The sequence below is a fragment of the Polypterus senegalus genome, chromosome 1 (genome assembly GCF_016835505.1).
Source record: "Polypterus senegalus isolate Bchr_013 chromosome 1, ASM1683550v1, whole genome shotgun sequence".
NCBI lineage: Eukaryota > Metazoa > Chordata > Cladistia > Polypteriformes > Polypteridae > Polypterus > Polypterus senegalus.
Window position 1 is genome coordinate 69974249 of NC_053154.1, and position 14954 is coordinate 69989202.

At 37.6% G+C, this 14954-nt stretch overlaps 1 protein-coding gene across 2 annotated transcripts in view; it reads right to left on the reverse strand.

Moving 5' to 3' along the window:
- Positions 1–14954, reverse strand: part of cdc42se1 (CDC42 small effector 1) — an 88082-nt gene that overhangs the window by 54250 nt on the left and 18878 nt on the right. The window lies entirely within an intron of this gene.

Here is a 14954-nt window from a genome sequence, read left to right on the forward strand (position 1 = left end):
TTACAGTATTTTTTAAAAAGAACAAATAAATTAGGTTGGGTTTATGTCAAAATGAAACTGCAGAGCCATGTTTTTGTGGATGTTTACCTAAAGCAGTTTGAACAGGAATAGTAAATGTGCCAGACTTTGCACATGGCTTGTGTAGGACTCAAATCAGAGACAGAAAAAAATAAAAAACAGTGAATAATGAGCAAGACGTATGCCTTATTTGTTAAAATACTGAGTATGGTTAAAATATAAAATGGATGGATGCAGGAGTGGAAAGTGCCAAATTATGTCTACCAAAACAGCTTTACTATGTAGTGTTACTGTTAACCCGCCTATCCATTTTCATTTTATGCAATAGTTAGACAGACAAATGTACAGAACTTTATTTGCACCACTGCGGCTGGTTCGCTTATTTGGCAGGGTGAAGTTTGTAGTATTACATTCTTTATTATCATAATCTGATTATTAGGTGGTTACCTATCAGTTCGCTTATTTGGCAGGGTGAAGTTTGGAGTATTACATTCTTTATTAATCACAATCTGATTATTAGGTGGTTACCTATCAGTTAACACTTGTGGTTGGTCGGCCAGTTTGCACATCCTCTCAGGTGCAAAAAGCAGCTCATAGATATGTCATACAGTATCTACCAAACAATACAAAAAGTACACGTGTTTCGTACTTATTGGGCTTCTGCCAGTCATTGATGTTGACCCACAAGTATGTGTAGCAGTGTACAACCTCGACATCCACTCCCTGAACAGTGACACGGGATAGAGGTTCCTTGGTGTGGCAGAAGTCAATAACCATTTCCTCAGTTTTTCTGATGTTAAGTTGCAGACAATTATTTTTGCAACAAGAAACAAAGCTCTCCTTTCATCTCATATACACCATCTACACTTCTCTTTCTAACATACCCCATAAGGGCAGAATCATCAGAGAATTTCTACAAGTGACATGACCTGATGGAATATTTATAGTCTGAGGTGTATAAAGTGATTAGAAAAGGAGACAGGACTGCTCCCTTATTGCTCACATAATTGTAAGAAACACAGTCCTTGAGTTCCACAAACTGCACTTTGTCCAACAGATAGTCAATTATCCAGGACATATCTCTGTTTTTACCACTTAACAGGGATGGGTGTCTGTTACTGAAGGCACTGGATAAAACAAAAAACAATCCTTGCAGTGCTACAAGCTTTTGTGCATGTAAGAATAAGCTTTGAGAAGCAGATAGTTGTATCCTACACTCCAAAATTTGTCTGAAAGACAAACTATCTTTTAAACAGGTGATCTGCCACAACAGAACTCATAGTCCAGGACCAGCCTCTTAAAAGGTGTTCATAAAGTGAGATGCAAGGGCTAAGGGTCTGTAGTCATTAGAGGAAGAGGTGCTTGTCTTTGTTGAAACAAGAAAAATGCAGGATGTTTTCTAAAGCAGTAGCACTTTCTAGTGCCTTAGGGGCAGACTGAATAGGTGACAGAATATACCAAAAAGTTGGTCAGCGCAAGTCTTCAGAACTTAAGGACTAACTTCATCTGGTTCTGTAGCTTTTCTTGTGTGTAGCTTCCTCAGTTTTCTCCTCACTTGGTCTGTTAAAAAGTCCTTAAACATAATTAGCATAACAACAAACACAGAGGAGCCAGCAGGGTGTAATATTGTTTGTGTTCATGTGCCACAGGACAGGTAGGTAAGGAGTGTCCCAGCGGGATATTTTATAACTCTTACAAGTGGTAGCACACAATGGGACAATCTGGAGATGACATTTTTTTTACACAAACTAGCCAGGATCTGATGCGACTCTGACATCAACTAATTTTATTATAAAAACATTAATATTTAGGTCAGTTAGAAATTGTATTTCTGTGGCCACATTCAGTATGCAGTAAAGAGATATGGGCTTAATATGTTAGCCACCTCATGTTTTTCCTAAATTGGAGACATGAACATAAAATGGAAATGAGATCAATCACAAAATGTAATTCAGAAAATAAAGCACAATAAAGTGCAATACTGTATGAGACACAGTAAGCCAAATTGGAAAGAATTAGATTAATAGAGAGCATGACACACACTGTGTGCTTCCTATGACTTCAGTATACTTTCCCTTACCTTTTTCTCAGAAAGAGAGTCAAACACTTATTCATACATATTGCAGGCCAACCTATTGGCCAATGCTACTTTGTTATGCCAAATACAGTCTGTCAACCTGTACGCATGAGTCCACCCTGCTTATACATAAACAGATCTCTAAAGACATGATTAAACTCAAAATAGGAATAACACCCAAACACAGCAGCACAAGGAAAAGAAAGTTTAGGTGTAAGCATGATCTTTGATGGTGGATGGGCACCCCACAAACAAATCTATTACCGCAGAAGCATACTTTCATAAATCATGAATTGACACACACAAAGGTCGCACAAGGAGTTAGAAGCAGAGATTTCATCTGCACATATTTAGCAACAAGCACCCAGTAACTCTGCAGTCTCTCAATTTGAAAAAAAGCAGGCATAGAGTCTTCTTTATTAAAACAGAGAAATCACTCTGTCAGTAGGTCGACTGACATAGCCTCACTACTTACATTAACACCACTGGTGTGTTGACAGGCCAGGGCAAGCTTCTTCATGCTAATGGAATATTGGCTTTAGTCAGTGCAGCTTATAAATCATCTCTTAGACTGGCTTTATACTGGAAGTCTACAAAAGTATTCCTCTAGTTGTTAGTTTAATTTCTTTGTTGTCCTTTCAGTTGAACTAAGATGCTTGCCTTTTCTACTTGCTTTAAATAGGATAGTCAGTATAAATTACAGGAAGCGCCAAGCTGAATTGCAAATGCTTCGTACCTCACCTAGCAGCTGAAGGCGGCTAAACTAGTATTCTGTATTTTCCTACTGATATCAACAACTGTTATAGATAGAAAAGACCCTGAATGATTTACTGCCATGTAGGGATGATACTTAAACAGAGTGCTAAGATGTCTCACCATTACCTCCCAGGTCAGTCTTTCTTCCTCCCCAAGGACAGCTTCAAAGTTTAATTTTTCATAGGACTAAGATTTCACTAGTGGTAGTGTACAGAGGTAGCACTTGGAGTTGTACTTTCTTTATTCTATCTCACTTCTTTAAAGAGACCTTCTGCCAGTATGGTTGTCTCTTTTCCTCTTAGAGAAGAAAGGGGATTCTTATTGTTCACAGAAGTGAAACAATAGCTTTGCTTGTCAAATCTGTTGGAAACCACCACAAAATCTACTGAATATGAGACGTTGAGTAATCAAGACATTGGTCACATGATGCACTGCCTGTCCTATGACAGTGATTCACTATCTTAAAATGGCAAGTTACACATGTCAAGTCTCACTCAACTCAACTGTGCAAAGGATGCTCCCACTGACAGTTTTGTTGTATTTTCATTCCTTTTTATTGTATATAGCTCCTGTCACAATAAACCATACTACTCAGACAGAGAAACAAACTTATTTCCGTCCTGCGTATACCAGCTTCTGATTTATTCTGGTTTTCTTTATTTCTTTTACGTTCTCTTTAAATTAAATCCACCTAGGTCTTTTCACCAGTTCAACTGAGCTTTTGGCAGGATAATAAAAGTATGAAATAGATGTTGTTTAGTGTCTGATCTGGTTCACACACTTTAAATCATGTTATTTTTAATTTTAACCTGTAGAATAAACTGAATGCTCATTTACATCAGTACCTGGGCATCTTATAACAGACAATGATTTGGTTTGTGTGTTAGTCTCTAATAGGGGCTTTCACACTTGTAGTGAATTTCGAAGATAATTTCACAACCTTTCACCCAAAAATCATTGTACTTGCCTATCTCTAAGTTCATTCATGTTCAAATACATGCCAAGCCCAAAGGTTGTGTCTCCACTCACAATCCTGAACTACTTGCATCCAGAAGATTGGAAAATCAAACAAAACAGGAATGCAGGATTTTGAACAGCATGATGTGGCAACAAGGGCTGTGGCGTCCATGTGTCCATGGTTCTCTGTATAAAGAAAAACTTCCTAATGTTTGTGCAAAATTTACCCTTAACAAGTTTCCAACTGTGTCCCCATGTTCTTGATGAACTCATTTTAAAATAACAGCCTCGATCCACATAAATAATTCCTTTCTTAATTTTTAAACAATTCAAATCATGTCACCTCTTAATCTTCTTTTGCTTAAAATGAAAAGGCTCAGCTCTTTTAAACTTTTCTCATAATTCATCCCCTGTAGCCCTGGAATCAGCCTAGTCGCTCTTCTCAGGATTTTTGCTAGCACAGTTATGCCCCTTTTGTAAAATGGAGAAAATAACTGCACATGGTACTCCAGATGAGGCCTCACCAGTGCGTTATAAAGTTTGAGCATAACCTCCTTGGACTTGTACTCCACACATTGTGCTATATAACCTAACATTGTTAGCCTTCTTAATGGCTTCTGAACACTGGCTGTTGATAGTGTTGAGTCCACTATGACTTCTAAATCCTTCTCATAAGGTGTACTTTCGATTTTGTGTATTCAGTCCTAACAGGTTCACTTCCTACATGCAATACTTTACATTTACCTACATTAAATTTCATCTGCCACAAATCTGCCTAAGTCCCTCTGTAATGATAGATAGATAGATAGATAGATAGATAGATAGATAGATAGATAGATAGATAGATAGATAGATAGATAGATAGATGAAATTCACATAATCCAGCAGCAGTATACTGATACAAAGAAACAATATTAAATTAAATAGTAATAAAAATGAAAAAAATTAAAATAAAATTAATGTTAGCATTTACTCCCGGTGGAATTGAAGAGTCGCATAGTGCGGGGGAGGAACGATCTCCTCAGTCTGTCAGTGGAGCAGGGCAGTGACAAAAGTCTGTCACTGAAGCTACTCCTCTGCCTGGAGATGACACTGTTCAGTGGATGCAGTGGATTATTCATGATTGACAGGAATTTGCTTAATGCCCGTCGCATTTATTGGGATATTAATATATCCCAGTCTGTAGTTCCAAAGCAGTCTCTCAGAGCCTGCTCTGCCTCAGTTCAATTAAGTGATTCAACCGATTCCAGATTATTTGCCAATCCACCTAGCTCGGTATCAACTGCAAACTTATTTCACATATACTGATTTGATTAAACAATTTTTTATTCTAGACATTTGATAAAATATAGCTGCTTTTTTAACTTTGTAAGTTTATCCTTATGTTTAATTTTACGGAGTGTTTACAAGCAGCAACAACATGGCTATAGCCTTTAAACCCAAACTTTAACAAGTCAGAGTGCTAAAAAAAAAAAAGTAGCCCGAAGATTCACACTGGTGATGATGAAATGCCTTGTATTGTGTATGTTGAGTGCTTTCAATCAACATTGTAAATACATTGATCTAATTACACACAGAGGAGTTGAAGGTATCATAAATTAAGGAGTCACAGTTGAAGGTTTGGCGTATCGACTCCACAGACCTGGTGGAGACAACTGTCGGAATATTTATTTAATGTACAACTGCAATTTTAATGTGTTGGTCAATTCAAGGTAAGCCACAGGTAGATGTGAGACTATGAAGAAATTGACAAACAGGTACTGTACTTAGCATAATCATAGTCATATAACACAAGATAGACAAATTCAAAACAGAAGAGCAATGCCGAACTGTCAAATTACAAAATGGAAAGGAAAGCACAACTTCAGAGAATAAGAAGGTGTGAACCAATGCAGTGTTAAGGCAAGGCTTGGGGTCTGTTTAAATACATATTAAACATTCATCAACAGTGACTAATGTCACCAGGCAGTGGCATAAAGGAGTGTGTGTTTGACAAAATCAAGTATGAGGTTAACCACCTAATCCAATTTAATGTCATGGGTATAGAAAACAATCATGTTATAGTAAAGGGCGACTTTAATTACCCTAGCATTAACTCGACCTATCTGTGTTATCCACATACAGTATGCTGTAAGAATTGAGCATGCGAAATCAATCATAGGTTTAAGCTGAATTAGCATTCCTCTCCACATAAACAGAAGTCAAAAAAGTAATGTTATTTCTGCTAAAGGAACATTTGAGATTTCAATGCAAGTCTAACCATGCGCCTGATATGTAGGTCTGGAGTTTAGCCAATGGGCTTGAAAATAAATTTTGATTGCTTGGAATTTCTCAGCTGTTTAGACATTTTTTATTAAGTCTGCACAGGCTTTTCTCCAGGTATTTCAGTTTACATTCTACATTTCTAAGATATTATGTTGGACAAGCAGATCCATTACAGGGAATGTAGCAGAAGAAGAGATGATGGGTTATGCATGCTTTCATAGGCTTCAAGACCTCATCTGCTTAGGGTTTGGTCAGGCTTGTGATTGGAAGCTAAACCATCATGTGACATACTGGGTCAATTTAGACAGGCAAATGTCTTAAATACCAAAACATTAACTAAGCTTGAAAATGAACATGGCCACATGAAAGTCAAACCGAGCAGATATGACTGGATCAAATACTTTTTTTTTTGTAAATAAAAAGTCTTATTTTCCTAAAATAAAAAAAAAATAATAAATCACCCAAATTCTGCACATACCTACACAAATGTTGGAAGTAATTAAATGTCATTCTCAGCTAAATTGACAAAAACAGCCTCTTGGTCTCTGCTTAGCAATAATGCCTGTCAGGGCAAGCAGGCTCCTACAGGTCTGTTATTGGGTTCTGCCGCCTGAAGCTGCAAACAACGGTTTACCTGGGTCAGATTTCTCAGAAGCCGATGGGCAACTGCTTTAGCAATTAAAACTAACACAACCAACTCAGATCTTCATAAAATTCACTATTTAGAAAATAACCCATGGCTATGAAAATAATGTACCGAAAAAAAATCCATACAAATACTCTTTTCCATCATGTAAGCTCTAGCACAACCAGTATGCTTCACTGCCTAGGACACACACTCTCAGTCATGTGTATGCATTTTAATTTACAGGTGAAGTGGTTGTGCCCTTTTTTAGAAAGAAAGGAATGTAGGAATGTATTCATATATTCCTTTAAGTGACCCTGAAGGCTTAAGTGACTGCATTCTTATGAACTTTCTGGAATTATCCTTGAAATGGCAACATGTTAAGGAGCTTATGACCCTTCTCCTGCATCCCCACTTTGTTACCAATATAGCAATTCTGCTAGAAGATTTAAAGATTGTTAGACTAACAGAGTAGCATTCACAGTGACTGATTTAATAAATGCAGTACAACAAAAGTAAAAAAAAAAAAAGCAAGCTTTACTGTCTTTGCATTTCCACTCTATATACAGTATGCAGTGAATGGCCTCACACAGACCAAGTTAAAAGTCATTTGTGTATGACTGTAGTCCTAGGGTGTTGTACCGTGTTAGCCATTATGGATACAATGAGAAGTTTAGCAAAATTACACCATTTATTGGCTAACTAAAAAGATTACAATATGCAAGCTTTCTAGGCAACTCGGGCCCCTTCTTCAGGCAAGATGTAAATCAGGTATATCTTGCCTGAAGAGATTACATCTTGCCAGAAGAATGGGCCCAAGTTGCCTCAAAAGTCTGCATATTGTAATCTTTTTAGTTAGCCAATAAAAGTTGTCATTTTGCTTGACGTTTGTGTATGAGAATATCATTTAAAAAATACAGTTCTGGGTTTCTTGGAGCCTACAGGTTATTTCAGCAGCAATGGGCTCAAAGCAGGAATTAACCCTGGACAGTAAGTCAGTACATGCAAGGGCCCACTCACTCACACACCTGTTAAATCAGAATCGCCAAACAACCTAACATGTACATTGTTGGGATGTACAAGGAAAACAGCTATAGATACACAAGGAGTAAATTCAAACTCTAAGCAGGCATGCACCAGACATGGAAGTCAAGGCCAAAATGCTAGATAAAAGAGGAGGCACCACGAAAGACTACGCCATCATGCTGTTTAATATGCATATTAATTCAGACTAGTGTATTTTTCTTTTTTTTTTTTTTTTTAAAAAACAGCTCATTTAGTCCGTGCCAGAATAAGGATATTAGACAAACTTTGAATGTTTCTTTGATTGCAGTCTCTTTACTCAGTGTTGTGACACTTCTTCCCACAAAATTAGACTTCAAATACCAGTTTGGCATTCTATTGTTTTGTAAAACTGAACCTGTTTAGAAGCTCACTGTATTTTGTGATGTGAAAAAAAATAAATGGCCACAATGCATATTAATGATAGCTTAGTAATGATGAAAATAAATGATTACAATGTTAAATTCATACAGTAGCTCATAAGATCATGTCTATACTGTATATATTTATATTTTAACACAAAAGCGGCATTGTGATAAAGATACCGTCAATGTGACATAACCAATATGAGGTAAATGTCAACAATGCAATAATTCACATAGGATTTTTTTAACAATTTACAATAGGTTTTTGTTAAGAGTGATCATATCCAACACCTGCAACACTAGGGCTGAAGCTTGAAACACAAAGAAAATGCAAAATCCACTGAGCTGTTCTGGTGAGATTCAAATCAAGTGAGCAATAGCTGTGAAGCAGCAGTGCTGGCCACTAATTAATGCTACTGGCGCTCCTTCATACCTACGGTAATACTCCTTTAGGACGCCCCACTGTGACTGCTCGCTTATCAGTGGCAAAGTCAGTGTTTCTTCTTTTTTTTTTTTAAAAAAAAAAAGAGGTTGTTGTTGTTATATGTTATAGCATTTGCACATACTAAATTATTTAATATACTTTATTGACATTCCCCTCTCAATAATTGAAAAATAAACAATGCATGATCAATACTATTAAAAATTAGAATCCAAACAACATTGGCTGAAGCAAGGACAAGTAAACACTAAAATTGTTTAGGATGCATTCATTTATACAAATCTTTCCAAACCAACTTTGTTGTGAGATTTGTACAGTGAATCTTGAAAATCATGGTTGATTACAACACATAATTAAAACTGTTCTCTGCCTTAGCAAGCAACCATTTTGTTTCTTGTTTTCAAGGTATCTTACATAACAAGAGAAGACATTTGATATCACTTACAATATGTCTTTAGACTCATTCAAAACTAGTCCTTGAACAGGACAGGCCTTTGCTGCAGTAAATATCTGTCAATGTACTCTCAATTACATACTGCATCTTCAATATGCAATTCAAATATGTGCTTCTACTACTTTTGTATCATTGGACAGACATTCCAATTCAAACATAAGAATGCCATACATGGTGTTTAGAGATGATGTATGGCAATAAAGACAAATCTTTTGAGCTGCACATTTAACTGGTCTGTTAGTCAAGGGATGATGTTAATGTATTAGACATAGTATTGTGATGATCTTACTGAAAGAATCAAAAAGGTGCCATTCTGGGGATTTACTTATGGTCATGGGACAACTCCAATACAAGATAAATTCTCCTTTATTCTGTTTGACTCAAACTTCTTCTCCAAGCCTTGCCATCATTCTTTTATATTACCTTCCCATTTAGCAGCCATATTCCTTTCCTGTTTTAGCTCGAATTTACTTGTGACTTAACTCTTTAGAGAGCTTCCCCATACTTTCACAAGAAATATTTTCCCCTGATTATGTTTTCCTGTCACCCACTATCCACAACTTTGCAGTTACATATGATGCCACAGTACCATTACTTCAGGATTGAGTATAGTAGTGGTGGGAATCCCAAAGCACCCTATAGTATGACATTAGCACAGTATAATAAAATTTTAGTTTATACTTTGCAATATATAAATTTTGGCGATTTAATTCGGCTCCCGGCGGCAAGCGGTTTCACTGCCCGCCCACCACACATGGCTGCCCATTCATTCTTGGTGGGCGGCTGGTAATGCTGCAAGCGGTGACCTGGTTGTGGCTGAATGGAGGCCACTGAGGGTAAACGGGGCGGCGAGGGGTTTGGGTAGCATTGTAGTGTGCCTCGGATGGCTGCATGATGAATGGGGGCAGTGGTGCGGCGAACACTGCAGGCAGCATACTGTAGTGGAGGGGACTGTGAGGTGGGCTGGTGATGAACCGCCCTTTGCTGCCCCATTCATTCTCATTAGCAAGCCTGCTTTTACTGTTACGCTCATAGCAGGAAGTTGTCTCTTGTCACCACAGGGTGGTCCAAATCTAATTATGCAGATCCAGATCGTTTGGATGACTTTGACATATGCAGGGATGATTCCAGTTCGGCACGAAGACGATTTTTCATGTCATCAGTCCGCACACTTCTCGATGGTCTGGGATTTTTCAGGTAATTTTCGATGTAATAAACTGAATAAGTTATAGCGTAATGAAAATTGCATGATCAGATCTGGACCACCCTATACATCAGACGTGTTGACGTCTGGTGCCTTCCTGCTGTGATAATGTGTACAGTGCTGTGCAGAACAGCTCATCTTAACCTTTTGTCTTCACCCCTCAAGAATGTCCCTGAAACACTAATCTGATGCAAGTGCTGGTGATATAGTAAAGAAGAGAAAAACCATCACCATTGAAAATAAAGTAGAAATAATAAAAAGGTCAGAAAGAGGTGAAACTCCATCATTCATTGGCAGAGCACTTGGTTATAGTCGGTCAACAATAGCATTTATTAGAATAATGTACCTGTTCCGACTTACATACAACTTCAACTTAAGTACAAACCTACAGTCCCTTTCCTGTATGTAACCCGGGGACTGCCTGTATACTCATTCTTCAACCTTTTAATTAAAACTGGGGTGTCCAACTCCGGTCCTGGTGGGCCGCAGTGGGTGAAGGTTTTCATTCTAACCCTTTTCCTAATCAGTGGACCAGTTTTCACTGCTAATTAACTACTTTTCCCTTCATTTTAATAGCCCTGTTTTTAAGGATTATTTGAAAGGAGCCAACAGGTCACCAGCTAATCTGGAACGTTAAACTGCAGCCAATTTCACTCCAACCAATTTCTTAATGAGAAGCTGATTCTTGCGGTTATTGAATATCATGACTTGTTGCTGCTCTCATTCTGCCACAGCAGACTGTCGATTTTCTGTTTTTCCTAAGGCCACCGTCAAGATGTTTAGGTGACCTGAGCAGACCAACATGACCTTCACCTTTCTTTATTTTCAGGTTAGCTTGTCATGTGGTGGCTTGTTTTGTGTCTCATTATTGTTGGGCTGCTCAAAGAACCAACTAAGGGGTCTGAGTCATGTCAGTTAAATGAAGGCAAAACAAATGAATCAGCAGCAAAAATGGCTCACTAATTAAGAAGATGGTTAGAATGAAAACCTGTAGCCACTGTGGCCCACCAGGACCGGAGTTGGACACCCCTGAACTTAAGGGTCACAGAAACCCAAGGCCTTATTCATTGTCGCAGTAGTTATGGTACACTAGGTAAGAGCCAACCCTTCAAGAAGTACCAGTCAGGGTTGACCTATGCACTCACTCTCCCTCCTATAGGATCATCTTAGATATGTTAGTTAACTGAACTATCAGGTGTTTGGGATGAGGGAGTTGACTGGACAGCCAACTTACTGAGGCACAAGAAAAACATGAAAATGACTACACGGAGTGAGGAACTAAGCTCTGGTCCTTTAAACAGTGAGTATGGAGCAACAATCCCTGCACAACTACAATATGTGCCCATCATACCACATGTACACACAAAGGTAGAAGTGAACACTGAATGGGATGCCTGTCCACCTTAGATAGCACAACAGTATCTGTATTAGCATTAGACCAAATCAGAGTTGCTAATCAACTTAACACCATAATAGGCTGCCAGTTATCTAAAGAATGACATGGGTCCAAAAATATTTACCATATGTTTTCTTTCTGTGGTTATAAACCCACATAACAAATGGATCAAATGATTACAGCATATGCCTTTCCCATAATTGAATTTATTGTTGAATGATGACGGGTATCTTAGTAACAACCTTGGGAATCTCTGAGAAGAGCCAAGCCAGGAGAGAACACCAATATCCAAAATTAAAAACACACATAATGTAATCAGTATACGTTACAAATGTTAACTGAATAAAGGGTTTGTTTGCTGAATTCCTCCTAACTGACAACATGCCCACAATTGCCTTGGGGATTTTCAGATTGAAAAAGAAAACTGCCAGGCCAGGCTAAACGGCTTGAATGGGGCCGATTATTTAAGCATAGTTAGGGCTGCAGATATTGTGCTGTATGTGCCACATCTACAGAAAGGCAGTTTCAATAGAAAAGCAGGTTAAAGGCCCTCTCTTTCCCTTTTTTTCAGATGCTTCATTAATTATTCATTTGCGGGGCTTCACATTCAGTTATTGTTCTTCGTCAGCTAAATTTGCTTCCTCAGTGTGAAATTGAGTAGAACTGCTCAAGGTCTGCCCTCCTTCATATGTTTCTTTCATCATTCATCATTTCAGTGTTGCACCGTGGTTAGGCTCACTGGAAGGATCTAGATTCAGTTCCCTGTCCTACACCCATTATATGGAGTCATACACATATTACATTTGATTTTTACTTGCTTCCTCGAATATGTTAAAGATGTTTATGTCAGGATAACTCAGTGTGACTGAATGACATGCATTTTACTGATAATCTCAACGAGGGATGGTTCCTAGCTTGCATCTTATACTGTCAGGATGAGTCCTAGGTTCCTATGAAAATGGAAGGTCTAGACATCCTTTTCCCACCTTAATAAGCAGAGGCTTGTTCATTTCTGCATATCAAGCATTTTAAGATACACACAAACCGCTCTTGCAGTTTAAAAATCATTGTTTATTCTTCACTTCAGGTTTGAGACAATGGCTTCACTGCTGCCTTGTTATACTTGGGGGCAAAGGGTGCAAGATGTGCAAATGTGGGGAAATGAATGCTAGTCATTCCTTATTTAATTTGGGAGAAAATCCAAATAAAACAAACTGATAACCTACGGGAAAAAAAATTCAATGGTGTTGCCATTACAAACGTCATCCATATAATAATAAACACCAATCACAATAAGAAAAAGGAAATAGCATGTAAAAACAAAGATTTCCAATTGGTTTAAATCTTCTCACTTTACTAACTTTGTTTTACTTTGCTGATTTATACATAGTTTTGATTATTTTTTGTGCAGCCAAGAACCATTGCAAACTGAGACACACCGATACTCATGGTGTGCAGTTTTGTTTTGTTAGTTTTTCTTTTCCCATATTATACTGAAATACTAAACAAATGTCCTAAATCAGTGTTGGACAGAACCACCAACTTACTAGAGTCAATAATTAGGCTATTCCATAGAATAAAGTAAATGACTGTGGACTTTAATTTTTAGAGGCAGAGGACTTAAGGAAGGTGAAGAACTCCAGAGAATGTTTGATCATCCATGCCAAGCTGCAAAATTTCAATATGTAAAAATTATTTTCCCATGGCTTAGATCCAACAACAATAAAAAACAAAAAAAAAAAAAACCTGCAAATGAAAAACACACCTTATGGCTGACAAAAAATGAAACTATAAAACGAAAAATAAAACAGCTCAGTGGTCCAAGTAGTGCCAGAATATACCTTGAGACCCTCTATCACAATAGCAGTTAAGGTTACTGATTGGCAACACGCGTTTTGTGACAAAATTAAAGCCAGTGATAAAAAAGCACTATTTGCAGTTTGCTATATCTAGAGAACTGACTTAAATGACATTCAGCAGCAGCAGACTTAAAATATATAGTTCTGCACATTCAACGAGCGACAGTGATAAAGGATTAAAAGCATGTTTACATTTTCTAATTTAAATATTTGCAAGCACATGCTGAAAAAATGAAGCAATCATCTGATGCATTTCCTTCTGCAAAATATGTAATCTTTTCCAAACAAATGTAAGATTTTTATAGCACATAAACACTACTTTGACAGCAAGTGTGGGTTCCTCGAATCATCCATCCATAAATTTTTCATTTTCTGAGTCCTCTTTTATCATTCTACAACACTGATGCATTATATACTACTTTAGTAGCACTGGGTGCAAAGAAGGAGCAACAATACCACAATCCCATATACTGGGTCATGTTAGCAGTTAATCAAACCCACATGTTACTTGAATGTGGGTAGAAACTACAATCTGAGACAAGAAAAAGTCAACACTGAGAATCCAGATTTTCTAAGCTGTGAAGCTGCAGCATGAACAACTGTGCAAACCTTGCATTATGCACTCAGAACCTATTTTAATAATTTAATCCACCAAATTCCTAGCAGACCATTTTCTGTGGTATATTGCACTTATAAAACCTATATTTTTAAACCTTGTAATTTATAAGCTCATGCAAGGCAGAACAATCTAGTGGCTAGAGCACTGGAGGATAACCCACAAAGATGCATGCTTAAATCCTGCCTTGTCCTCATTGTACAGCTCTGAATGGCTACTAAGTTCCTGTGCCTCAACTGGAAACATTGAACAAGGTTTTACCCTATACAGCAGTGTTTCCTACATCCTCATGTACAAAATATAACTACCTATAAAATTTGCTTTATCGTTTAGGGTAGCAGACCCCAATCCATTTTGATGGTTGGTGAAAGTGGGGTGAGATCACAACAAAACAGATAAGGTAGGCTGTCAAGGTTTAGGTCATTCTCTCTTAAATGAAGTGAGTTAATTTCAAGCTTTCTTTATACATTTGCATTACTCAACTCCACAGTTAAATGCATAGATAGCACTTTCACATATCAACAGGCTCTTAGAAATCATTCTTGATATGCTCCAGGATTAGCTGGTAACGTATGCTGTTAGATCTGCGCAGACTTGGGTTATGATAGCTTCATCTTGTTCCTCTGTGGACATAACACAGCTAGTAGACATATTCTAACTGGAAGGTTCGACTGACAGTTCAAAAATAAATATGGGCTGTATTAAAGTACATTGGCTTAGCACTTTTTTTTGACATTCTCATTACAAAATAAGAGTTAAGAATGAAAGTCAAGTGACAGTTTTTTTCTGCGAATCAAAAACATTTTACCAAGAATGACTTGAATGTTTGTGTGCATTTTCTAAAGTTTTGAAAATATG